The sequence below is a fragment of the Cyprinus carpio genome, chromosome B7 (genome assembly GCF_018340385.1).
Source record: "Cyprinus carpio isolate SPL01 chromosome B7, ASM1834038v1, whole genome shotgun sequence".
Taxonomy (NCBI): Eukaryota; Metazoa; Chordata; class Actinopteri; order Cypriniformes; family Cyprinidae; genus Cyprinus; species Cyprinus carpio.
In genome coordinates this window covers 5,720,830-5,733,229 of record NC_056603.1, presented here as the reverse complement: position 1 = coordinate 5,733,229, position 12,400 = coordinate 5,720,830, and the positions used below count along the sequence as shown (strand labels likewise).

General features: G+C 33.2%; 1 protein-coding gene across 1 annotated transcript in view; it reads left to right on the top strand.

Moving 5' to 3' along the window:
* LOC109076006 (titin-like) overlaps positions 1-12,400 on the top strand; it is a 74,830-nt gene that overhangs the window by 42,559 nt on the left and 19,871 nt on the right. The window lies entirely within an intron of this gene.

The window sequence follows — 12,400 nt, the reverse complement described above, 5'->3', positions numbered from 1 at the left end:
ATATATTAACTGAGCATGCAGTAATTCTTGTCCTCTGTAATGTATTAGAGGGGAGAGCAACAATATGTAAGATCAGTGCCAATTACATGAGTTTTTCTACCGTTAGTTGGTTCGACGTTTGACATTCCATTTGAGATTCAGCCTTGGAAATCATCAATAGTTCTTTAACGATTTAATACAACAACAAGAAACATACTGTGTTGTAATTGTTTTCAGATGTAGAAGAGATCACAGAATGTGTTTTATCTGTTTTAATCTGCCTTAAGGTATTGTAACAATATAGACCTTATAATGTAAAAGTGCAGGACAGGGACTGTCTGCAAAGTGCAAAACCAAGAGCAAAAGGCAATTATTCCATCTAAATGCTTAACTTGTGAAAAGTATAAAAAATAAATCTCAGATCTAAAGGGTGCGTCTTATTATTGGTCCATTCAATAACATTTAGATATTGGTTTTATTCACAGACTATAGCACATCAACAGCTATTGAAATGGAATGATTTAGAAAAAGCTTGCAAAGCATTACAACAAATGTGCAGTTTACCGTCCCAAGAGGAATATTGCACTTGTCTTGACCAAGTTTGACATTCAGAAGTTTAAATAAATGAATTAGGAATGCACACAATTAGATATCTAAACTTCAAGAGATATGTCTTGTTACTTGTTCAAAGAACAATATTTACAGCCATATTTTACTATCATATGTAAATCAGAATGCACGCTATTGAATTAAAATGTATAAAATTGAGAAAAAGCTTATTAAGATGTGCAGTGCACATTGCAGTTGTTTTGACTGAGTTTAAAATTCAGAAATGTGAATAAATTAATTTTAAATACACAGAGTCTGACATTTAAACCTCAAAGGGTGTGTTTTGTTGCTGGTTCATAGAACCACATTTCTATGTATCTTTTACTTTCAAAAAAAAAAAAAAAAAATACATGCTATTGAATCAAACCTATTAACATAATTTTTGTAAACATACAGCATTTTATCTCATCTTCAATGACTTGTTCATAGAATAACAGTTAGATATCATTTGAATATATATATATATATATTATAGAGAGAGAGAGAGAGAGAGGGAGCGAGAGAGCACACCACATGCAATTATAATGTGAACACATACATCAATGAATAAAAAATACAAATACTCTTTTATTTTAGCTTTATGGGGAGTGTCTTGTAATTGTTTCCTATAATGACATTTATATGTTGTTGACATGTATATGCACGATTTTGAAATGGCAAAAAATACATCCATTCATTTCTAATAAATATGCTTTTTTGTCCCAATTCTAAAGGGTGTATCGTGTTACTGGTTCATGAAAAAACATCCACATACATTAACATCTAAAATTCAACACAGCAAAAGCTATTGAAATGTAAGGATTGAGCAAAAAGCTCACAAAGCCTTTCATAGATTGTGCAGTACACCGCCCCCTAGAGGAACATGTTGCATTTGCAAGACTGAGTTTGACATTAAAACTTTTAATAAATTAATTTAAAATGCATACAGTTTTCCATCTCAACTTCAAAATGTATGTCTTGTTAATTGGGCCTAAAAGAGCATTTCCATGCAGGTTTTACTCTCATTTATAATTTCTCAAATCCAAAGGGTGTGTCTTGTTACTGATTCCTAGAAGAACATTTTGATGGTGGTTTTAGCCACAGAACTATAAAAGTACACACACTATAGACAATTAAATCAATATGTAATTTAGTGTAAAATAATTTTCGACCTCAGTTTCAAAGGCTGTGTCTCGTTACAGATTTCTCAAAGAACATTTTTCAGTTGTTTTCATTGTCAAATGAGATGAAGAAGTCATGCTATTGACATTACAAAATAGTTTGTGAAACCTTCCAATGAGTCTCCAATATTACTGCCCCCTAGAGGAAGATACTGCAGTTGTTTTGACTGAGTTTGACATTAAAACCTTTAATCAGTTAAACTAAAATCAGTCTTCTATTTCAACTTAAAAGAGTGTGTCTTGTTTCTGATTCCTAAATGAACATTTCAATTCAGGTTTAACTCTCATATGTAATTCAGGACACATGCTATAGAATTAAATTAAACTATTTGAAAATAAACAACTTTACTTGACTTGAATTCCTTTATTTATTTATTTATTTATTTATTTATTTATTTATTTTTAATAGTTGTTCTCGAGTCGCTTATTTGTCCTGAGCAGTCAAACTGTCCATTATTCTTCAGAAAAAAACTCTCCAGGTCTCACAAACTCTTTGAGCACATTGTAATAGTTTTTTGTCTTCTGGGAAACATCTAGGTTTCTTCTGAAGCTTCTGACATAATTCAGCTATTATTTTGTCTTGTGGACTATATGTAAACATATCTGATGCAAAATATCTTACTCAGGACAGTACTAAAATATAACATGCATTTTGTGTGATCCCTCTTACAAAACATTAAAATGAAATTTGAATTGCATTCAATAGCATGTGTCCTGAATTATATATGAGAGTAAAACCTGAATTTAAATGTTCATTTAAGAATCAGAAACAAGACACACATTTTGAAGTTGAAACAGAAGACTCTATGTTCATTTTTAATTAATCTATTAACAGATTTGAATTTAATTCAATAGCATGCATCCTGATTTACAAATGAGAAAAAAACCTGCATAGAAATGCTCTTTTAGGCCCAATTAACAAGACACGACTTTTAAAGATGGAAAACTGTATGTATTTTTTATTAATTTATTAAAGGTTTTAATGTCAAACTTCCTTTCCTTTCCTTCGTTTAATGTATCTTCCTCTAGGGGGCAGTAATGCTGGCGACTCTTTGGAAGGTTTTGCAAGTGATTTTTGAATTTCAATGGCGTGACTTTTGCATCTCTTTTGACAATGAAAACAACTGCAAAATGTTCTTTAAGAAGTCTGTAACAAGACACAGCCTTTGAAACTAAGGTAGAAGATTGTATTTATTTTAAACTAAATTATGATTTTTTTATTATTATTATTTTCTATAGTAGGCTATGTGTTCTATTATAGTTCTGTGGCTTAAACCACTGTAACAAGACACAGCCTTTGAAGTTATGTAACAAAACTGTGTGTTATGAATTAATTTATAAAAATTAGTTTTTCAAACTCATCAAACCAACTGCAAAACAACACTCTTTGCCAGCTTTGTCTTAATGGTTGAATTTCAGTACCATGTTTTTTATTATAGTGCTGTGACTAAAACAAATATACAAATGTTTGTATAAAAACAGTAACAAAGACACACACCATCAGGTTGATACAGAAGAGTGTATTCATTTTAAAGGAATTTATTTATTGGTTTTAATTTCAATAGCGTGTACTTTTTGGGTGTCATACTTCTGTGAAAACAACAGACATTAAAATGTTGTCACAAGGACCTGGAATCAGCCTACTGCATAACCACTGGATTATGGAATGATAATGATTTTTAATATTGTTTTTGTTTTATTAATATATTTATTAATAGTAATAATATAATAATGACCACTATCACATATCTTGTTTACAATAATTCTTATTTAAATTCAAGTGAGCATTATGAGTGTTTGTCTTTATATATTTCAAAGACCTTGGTGCACAAATTGCTCTTGTTTTGTCAACTCTACAAAACATTCCGATGGGAAACAATTAATCGTTTTATCCTTTACAAATACTTTGTAGATGGTCCATAGCTGCCCTAAGCAGTGTGCTGTTGTTAGAGCCTTTATGCGTTGCAACAAATCAGAAGAACTTTATTAACAAGTTTGTTTACACACACAAGGAATTTGACTTGGCGTCAGGAGCTTCCAGTGTAGAAGAAAGAAACATAGTGCAGACATACATAGGAATAACACAGTAGGGAAGTAATATAACTCTATTATATATTTAAAAAAAAAGAAAAAAGTGTGCAGTTTAATATACATATGTCAGATAACTATGATAGTTGTGATTGGCGATGTATAATTATGAAGATTAATTGTTCAGGTTGAATAAAGCCTGCGGGAAAAGCTGTTTTTGTGCCTGGCTGTTCTGGTGGTCAGTGCTCTATAGCGCCGACCAGAAGGCAACAGTTGGAAGAGAGAGTGGGCTGGGTGTGAGGGGTCAAAGGTGATTTTTTTAGCCCTTTTTCTCACTCTGGAGATGTAAAGATCTTGGAGGCTGGGCAGAGGGGCACCAATGATCCTCTCAGCAGTCTTGACTGTCCGCTGTAGTCTCTTGATGTCTGATTTAGTAGCTGAACCAAACCAGTTATGGATGAACACAGGACAGAGTCAATGATGGTTGAACTGTTTCAGCAGCTCCTGTGGCAGGTTGAATTTCCTCAGCTGGCGTAGGAAGTAGAACCTCTGCTTTGGCCCTTTTTGCAATGTAGTCTATGTGAGTGCAGAGGTGTAAAATACATGAGCAGTTTTACTTGATTACTTTACTTAACTATTATTTTGGGGGATTTTTACTTTATTCAAGTACAATTTAAACTGGTTACTTGTACTTTTACTTGAATACATCTCTGGAGAATAAAACAGTACTTTTTACTCCTTAAAATTTTATTTCATCTAAAAAAAGTACATAACATTTTATTTTATGTTATGCACAATAAATATGGTAAACAGAAGTTCAAATGTGTGTGCTTGATGTGAGAACCAATGATCATTGTTTTCACACATCAAGCACACACATTTCTACTTCAGTTGTGACTTTCATCAGGTAAATGTCTGGCTTCAAAAGTTTACTATCAAATCTGAGGAAGCATATTTAGGTAGTAAAATGTTTATTCATTATTCTTTCTGTTTTGATAGAGCCATTAGCTCTGTAATATATTAGCTAAATACACAAGATTGAGTGCAAATAAATCAGTGATGAGAATTTAAATACAATTAATATTTTTGTGGGAATGTTTATATATATATAATATTAGTGTAAATAAATATATATAAAAAGTGTATAAATGAACATTTTATGTTAAATAAATTGTAACTTTATGTTTTGTGATGTTCTTACCAGGTAGTGGATATTATGTCATTATATGACACATTGAGTAGCAATTAAGACTTGTCAGTGAGTATTTTTTTAATCTTAATAACTAATGATTTGCTTATTAATTAATCTAGTTAGTCACAAATAATTATTATCAATATTTGCTGAGAAGAAAAAAAAATGTAAATACCTCAAATAAACAATTTAAAGTTTAATTATCCTTAGACAGTGATGTTGAATAGACAACACAAAAAAATGGCCTTTCAAAATGTTAATGTTGTACAGTATATTTTAATTCTATGACTCTCCTCATTAATGCAACACATTCTTGTATTCTGTCTGGTATATGTTTTAGCCTCTGCATCACATATTGCTATTCAAAGAAATAGTTCACCCAAAAATGAAAATCCTCTCATTATTTACTCACTATCATGTTGTACCAGATGTTTATGACTTTCTTTCTTCAGACGAACACAGGAAAATATTTTTAGTTTGTATAATGCAAGGGGACAGGACCACTTCAGAAACCATGTTGGTCAAGTTTAAAATATTGGTATTTGTATTTATTTGTATTTATCCTTTCACTTAGGAACAGACTGATTCATTAACAGGGGCTGTATGAGTTACTGTATATATATATATATATATTGGATGGCATGAGGGGGGAATATGGAATTACATTTGCTTCTATAAAAATGAACGTAACTTTATAAAACTGAACGTAACTTTTTCAGAAACTATCAAAAAATGTATGCAATTACAAAAGAAGAAACAATGAAAATGAAAAATATTAACTCAGTCGCACAAATTTAACAGGCTCTTCAAATATGCCTTATTCTTTGTTAATGTTTTTCAAAGATTCGTTTTCGGTAATCGTGGATTCTGAATGCATTGCCACAGATTTCGCTTGCGCTTCGCAGTTTTCGTTTGGTGTTTTGACACAAACTTCTCGTGGGGGCGGCCTTAACAGTGATCTACTCTGATTGGATAGTGAGCTTTTGATGGACAGGTGCTCTCTGACCGGGAAGTACAGACGCCACTCGTATTAACACATCTTCGATGACAAGTGCCACATTTTGTGTCACCCCCTGACCAGTGTCTGAAGTCACATGATGCTCAACAACGTTACCAATGGGCCAGGTGTCAGTAGCAGTTGGCAGTTGGCCCTCATTGTCAACTACTGATAGTTTGCCTGGTGCTGATGAACACGTGAAGGAGACTGGAAAAGCACGTGGCCAGGACTTGGAGACTGATGACTCCGCCACTTTGAGTAGCTGTCTGAAGACCTGTTGCCTCGACCATTGTCCGTACAAGAAGCACGATCCAGAGAGTCCCGAGCTTTAATGCGCTGTCCACGTTCCGGTGACATCCTAGAACTTTGATCACGATAGTCCTCCTATCTGCGTGCTTTGTAATAGTCCCTATCGCCACTCGTATCCCTGTTTGATAGTCTATTTCACTCATAAAAAGAGTCACAGTCAGTATATTAATGTCTGTCATACCTGCGACGTTCTGATGTGTGCCCACGTAAATCGTCCGGGATAAGACTGTGACGCTGTCAATCCGGTGAAGAACTGTATCTTCCGGCATTCCTCTGTCTGTTAACCTCAAGCTGAAGTTGATCCACTCTCTCTGTCAAATTTTCCAAGGTCCGTTGAAGTTTCATGAAGTCACCTGATGTAGCTGAGTGGCCCGCAGGAAGTGCTGCTGCTGAGGAACTCCACTGTTGCGGGTGAGACTCATCCAGTGTATCTACACCTTGTTCATGTATGTGAAGCTGTAGAAAAGGTTCAATTCCAGCAAAAAAAAAAAAAAAAAAAAAAAAAAACTTTAGAATTTTTCCCCATTCTTTGCATTAGCCTCATATGTGGGAAAAGCTTCATCCACCAAATGGCTAATTTCTGCTGTGAAAACTTGGAGAGCCTTGACAGGCAGACGTGTGAGTGCATTAACATAACTTTAAAATGTGGACATATAAACTTGTTTTCCAAAAACAGCATTCATTATTTCTTTCACCTAGTGACATTTATTAATGTCACTAGGCAAATTGTCCCAGTAATTAAAAGCAGTACCACCAAGACAAGTTGGCAAAAACTTTGCTAACCTGGCATTATCAAAATCAGCGCTAACCTCCACAGTCACTTGCCTACACCATGGTGGAGAAAATCTTCTTTCCCATCGCCCAAAAAATGTCCATTAAAGCGCTGCACTTCATGTGATCTACTCGCGCCAGGCAAATCGTGTGCTGAGTCTGGTTCACTCATTATAGTTCACAGTTCAGAAGTCAGAGTATCCCACAATAATAAAATGTCCCAAAATAAACAAGGATTACCCTATGCGTTGTCCTGTTTCTTTAAAGTTCCCGGTCAAACTGACGCTGTAATCTCCTGTGATCAGACACTGCAGTGAGAAATCCATAAACAAATATGTCCACGGTTGAAACAAAGCAAAATAGACATCATGGATGACACAAAGCGGAAATCTTGTGCTCGATATCAGTCTCCAACGTCGTGGAGACTGATTAATACCCGCCGAAGAGAAAGTTCACTCACGTGCCGTGCACGTCGTCCAAGCCCGCTGCCACCAGAAATATAAAAGGGGCTGTAGACCATAGGAGGAAATTTCCGTCTCTTGAGAATGAGTCCGTTGAAATAAGTCGTTTGGGGAAGACGTGGCCTAATGGTTAGAGAGTCAGACTTGCAATCCAAGGGTTGTGAGTTCGAGTCTCGGGCCGGTAGGAATTGTAGGTGGGGGGAGTGAATGTAAAGTGCTCTCTCCACCCTCTATACTACGACTGAGGTGCCCTTGAGCAAGGCACTGAACCCCCAACTGCTCCCCGGGCGCCGCAGCATAAATGGCTGCCCACTGCTCCGGGTGTGTGTTCACGGTGTGTGTGTGTTCACTGCTGTGTGTGTGTGCACTTTGGATGGGTTAAAAGCAGAGCACGAATTCTGAGTATGGGTCACCATACTTTGCTGTATGTATGTCACGTCACGTCATAATGCAGGCAAACACATAAACTGGAACTTTACTGCCTTTTATTTGACAGAGCTCAGGAATGAATTCAACTCACAGCTCGCATCACTTTTCTTCATCGACACACTTCCCGCCAATGTCCCGTCTCCCATGACAACCACTGCGTATGTCATCACACCATACAGTTTTTCTTATTTTATTGGATTGAAATCCCCAAACTTTTCCCTGAACAAAACATTAACGCTGAATCTCCTTTATGGCTCAGTCAGGAATAAAATAATACTTCTTTGTTAGATACTGTATCTTGTCATTGTCTCTTTCCTTAGTATATTAGAAGGATGTCAAGCTGGCCACATTTGCATATCGATTTATCTGCTGGCTAAAAATTATGTTATTGTGGGTCTATCAAATATAAGGGTTAGCACTACACGTTATCAGTCAAAGCTCTGGAGACATTGGTATTGTTGTATTTTGTAACTCTTTAGTGTGTGTTGCAGATTCTGTGGATTGTATATGTTGTCCTATTGTCTGTTTTTTTTTTTTTTTTTTTGGACCTTGAGTCTGTAATAAAGTTTGATTGACTGATTTATTAAGAATCATGAAGTATATGTTATAAATGGGCAAGTATAAATAAATATATTATGAATAGTGCAATGAAATTTAAATCACCATTGAAAACATTAATCTGAGAAAAAGAATAAACCAGGCCTTCCTTCCAGTTAGTTGTTAGAGTTGTCCATCCGTGGAAGCACTCTATGATTGCTGTTAATGCTGTTATCACATGTTCTAGTCTCTGTTCTGTTCAAATGCAGAAGTGCAGAAGATGTGTATAAGATGCAAATCCCTGAATCCAGTAATTTTGTTAGGAAGCTAGTGAGGTTTACATAGAGTTCAGTTGTTCATGAGAATGAAAACTGCATTTTTTTTTAACTAAAGTCTCTTACAACTCTCAGGACTCACATCCACATTTTAAAGTCACAAGGAAACAGAAGTAGCAACATATGTGCATTCTGCTGTCTCCATCATTGAATGGAAGCACATCATAAAAAAAATAACCTAAACTCATCAAATACTTGCCTCATATACATGAGAAATATATATATATATATATATATATATATATATATATATATATATATATATATATATATATATATATATATATATATATAATCAGAGCTGGGTAGTAACGGATTACATGTAATCTGGATTACGTAATCAGATTCCAAAACTCAAGTACTTGTTATTAGAGTAAACTACTTTTTAAAATACTCGTAATCAGACTACAATTACTTTTTTATGGATTACATGATTACATTTTATTTACACAATGGTAATAAGTTGTTCACAATTAACTGATTCTCCTAAATTTCCTTTTTTTAAACGTTTATATTTTTTCCTATTAAACCTGCCACATATATACATTTGTGATTCTTCGAGTTTTTCCGGCGGAGAGGGGAAGGGATGTCAGAATATATATATATTAGCAATGTTATTGTTGTGAGTTTAATATTCTTTCATATTCATTGTAATATTGTTTGTCTTTTCCTCATTGTTACTATGCACTTAAAATGTTTTGAGATGGGTAGAAATTTCATTGCTGTGTGAATTTAGTCTTTTTCAAAGTTCATGTTTGCAATGTAGCTATTTTTATGTTTTTCATTGATACATTCATATACACTTCTAGTGTTTTATTAGATTAATTATTTAACCTGGCAGTGATATTGCTGTGAATTTCATGTTTTTCAATATTGGTTTATGTAATGTAGCTGTTTTCTAAATTTACTTAATTATAAGTAAATATCCTTTAAAATCATAAGATGTGATTTTGTTTTATTCAGTGTTACTAGCAAATACTAACAGCAAGGTACATTAGTGTTAGTATTTTTTTAAGGATTAACTGTCCATACATTGCACTTGAAAAAGAAGCTATTGTGTCTCTTGTTGGTGAATTAAATATATTTTGTGGAATATATTTTTTCTTTGTCAAAATAGTACAAGATTAGACTAATTCAATATATGTGATATCAAATAAGGGTTAGCACAAATGTAATCTAAATGTAATCCAAAAGTAATCAGATTACGTTACCAAAAATGTGTAATCTAAGAGATTATATTACTGACTACAAATTTTGTCATGTAATCATTGGATAAAAACATATTACAATCAACAAGTAATCAACCCATCTCCTTATATATATATATATATATATATACAGTACAGACCAAAAGTTTGGAAACATTACTATTTTTTATGTTTTTGAAAGAAGTCTCTTCTGCTCATCAAGCCTGCATTTTTTGATCAAAATACAGAAAAAAACAGTAATATTGTGTAATATTATTACAACTTAAAATAATATAGTTTTCTATTTGAATATACTTAAAAAAAATAATTTATTCCTGTTGATGCAAAGCTGAATTTTCAGCATCATTACTCCAGCCTTCAGTGTCACATGTAACATCCAGTTCTATCACATGATCATTTAGAAATCATTCTAATATTCTGATTTATTATGAGTGTTGGAAACAGTTCTGCTGTCTAATATATTTGATGAATAAAAGGTTAAAAAGAACTGCATTTATTCAAAAAATAATAATAATAATATATCTAATTCTAATAATATATATTCTAATAATATATTTTCTTTACTATCACTTTTTATCAATTTAACACATCCTTGCTGAATAAAAGTATTGATTTTATTTTAAAAAAAGAAAGAAAAAAAATTACTGACCCCGAATTACTGACCAGTAGTGTATATTGTTATTACAAAATATTTATATTTTTAAAAACATAGCTTCTTTTTTTTTTTTTTTTTTTTTTTACTTTTTATTCATCAAAGTATCCTAAAAAAGTATCACATGTTCTGAAAAAATATTAAGCAGCAGAACTGTTTCCAACTTTGATAATGAATCATCATATTAGAATGATTTCTAAAGGATCATGTGATAATGATCCTAAAAATTCAGCTTTGCATCACAGAAATAAATGATAATTTAAAGTATAATAAATTTAAAAACAATTATTTTAAATTGTAATAATATATCACAATATTACATTTGTTTTCTGTATTTTTGATCAAATAAATGCAGGCTTGATGAGCAGAAGAAACTTCTTTCAAAAACATAAAAAATAGTATATATATATATATATATATATATATATATATATATATATATATAAAGCTAGAAATATCTAAAAGAACCAAATAACCAATGAGAGATTCATTTCTCTCTAAAGGCGAGTCACTACTGTGGAGATGGCGAGTCAGTACTGTCAACTTCATCTTTGCAGCTGACAATGATTCAGAAAACATTAGTTTATTAAGAAGTAATTAAAATAACTCCTTGTTATTTGTTATTTTTATTACTGTCACACTAATTCATTACTTTCACTGTTGCTTTGCGGCAAGCTCCATTTGTGTGTTTGAGCATGGAATAGGCTATAAAGGCTCATTATGGTTTACATCTGGACTATCTTGAACATAAAAAGAAGGATATATAGATAGAAGGATATAATTCAATTAAAGGGAAAAGATTGTGAAATGTTTCAAAAAAAAAAAAGAAAAAAAAAAACATTATGTTGTGAGGCAAATTGCTGGCAACAGTGATTTTAGGATGGTTTGTGATTTGGTATTGACTACCCCTAACTTTTCACAAATTTATAACCTGATTTTAGTTTTAAAACACTTTGTGAAATACTCTAAAAGCAAAAATTTAGGAGTCTTAAAATTTGGACTGTCACACCCATTATTACCCAGAGTTTGTCCTATGTAGATCTGTGAGTTTTGAGCTACTTTTAACCTTAAGATGTTTTATGAATATGGTCCCCAATGGATTCTGACTCTCATTGCAAAGTCTTGTTTGTGTTTTACACTGCATTTCTGAGCTGGTTTTCATGTCATGGTTTTAATCTTGTGCCTGGTTTCCTGAATTTCCCTGTTTGTCTGTGTTTTAACTGTTGTTCCTATTGTTTGCCCTTTGCCTATTACAATTATGGACTACCCCTTAATAAAGCTGTGTTTGGATCTTCGATCCAAGGCTCAGAGCAGTGATTCATTAAGATCAGCAGAATCAGTTGTGTTTAATTAAGGATGAAGCTAAACTCTGCAGAGCTGCAGCTTCTGGTTGAAGTGGACAAAACTGAATAAACTGGAGAAATCCAGCATCATCAAAGAGAAGTCTGTCATTTTACTGCACTGGATGAATTGTTCAGTTCTGTGAAATAATTATAATATTTCTACAAAGAGTTGTTTAAAGTCTGTGTTAACCTGAAGTTGCTGCTGACTTTATTTCAGTGTTGTGAAGTATTTCCAGCTGAAACTGAATACTGAATATAGGGTGTGATTTTATTTTTGCGCTCCTCCTCTCTGTCTCTCACTCATGGCAATCTAACAGTTGGAGGGGTGTGTTTAAGGATGTTCTGCCCAAGCTGTTAAACTGACGTCATCAGAGAAGGAATTCCATCCCA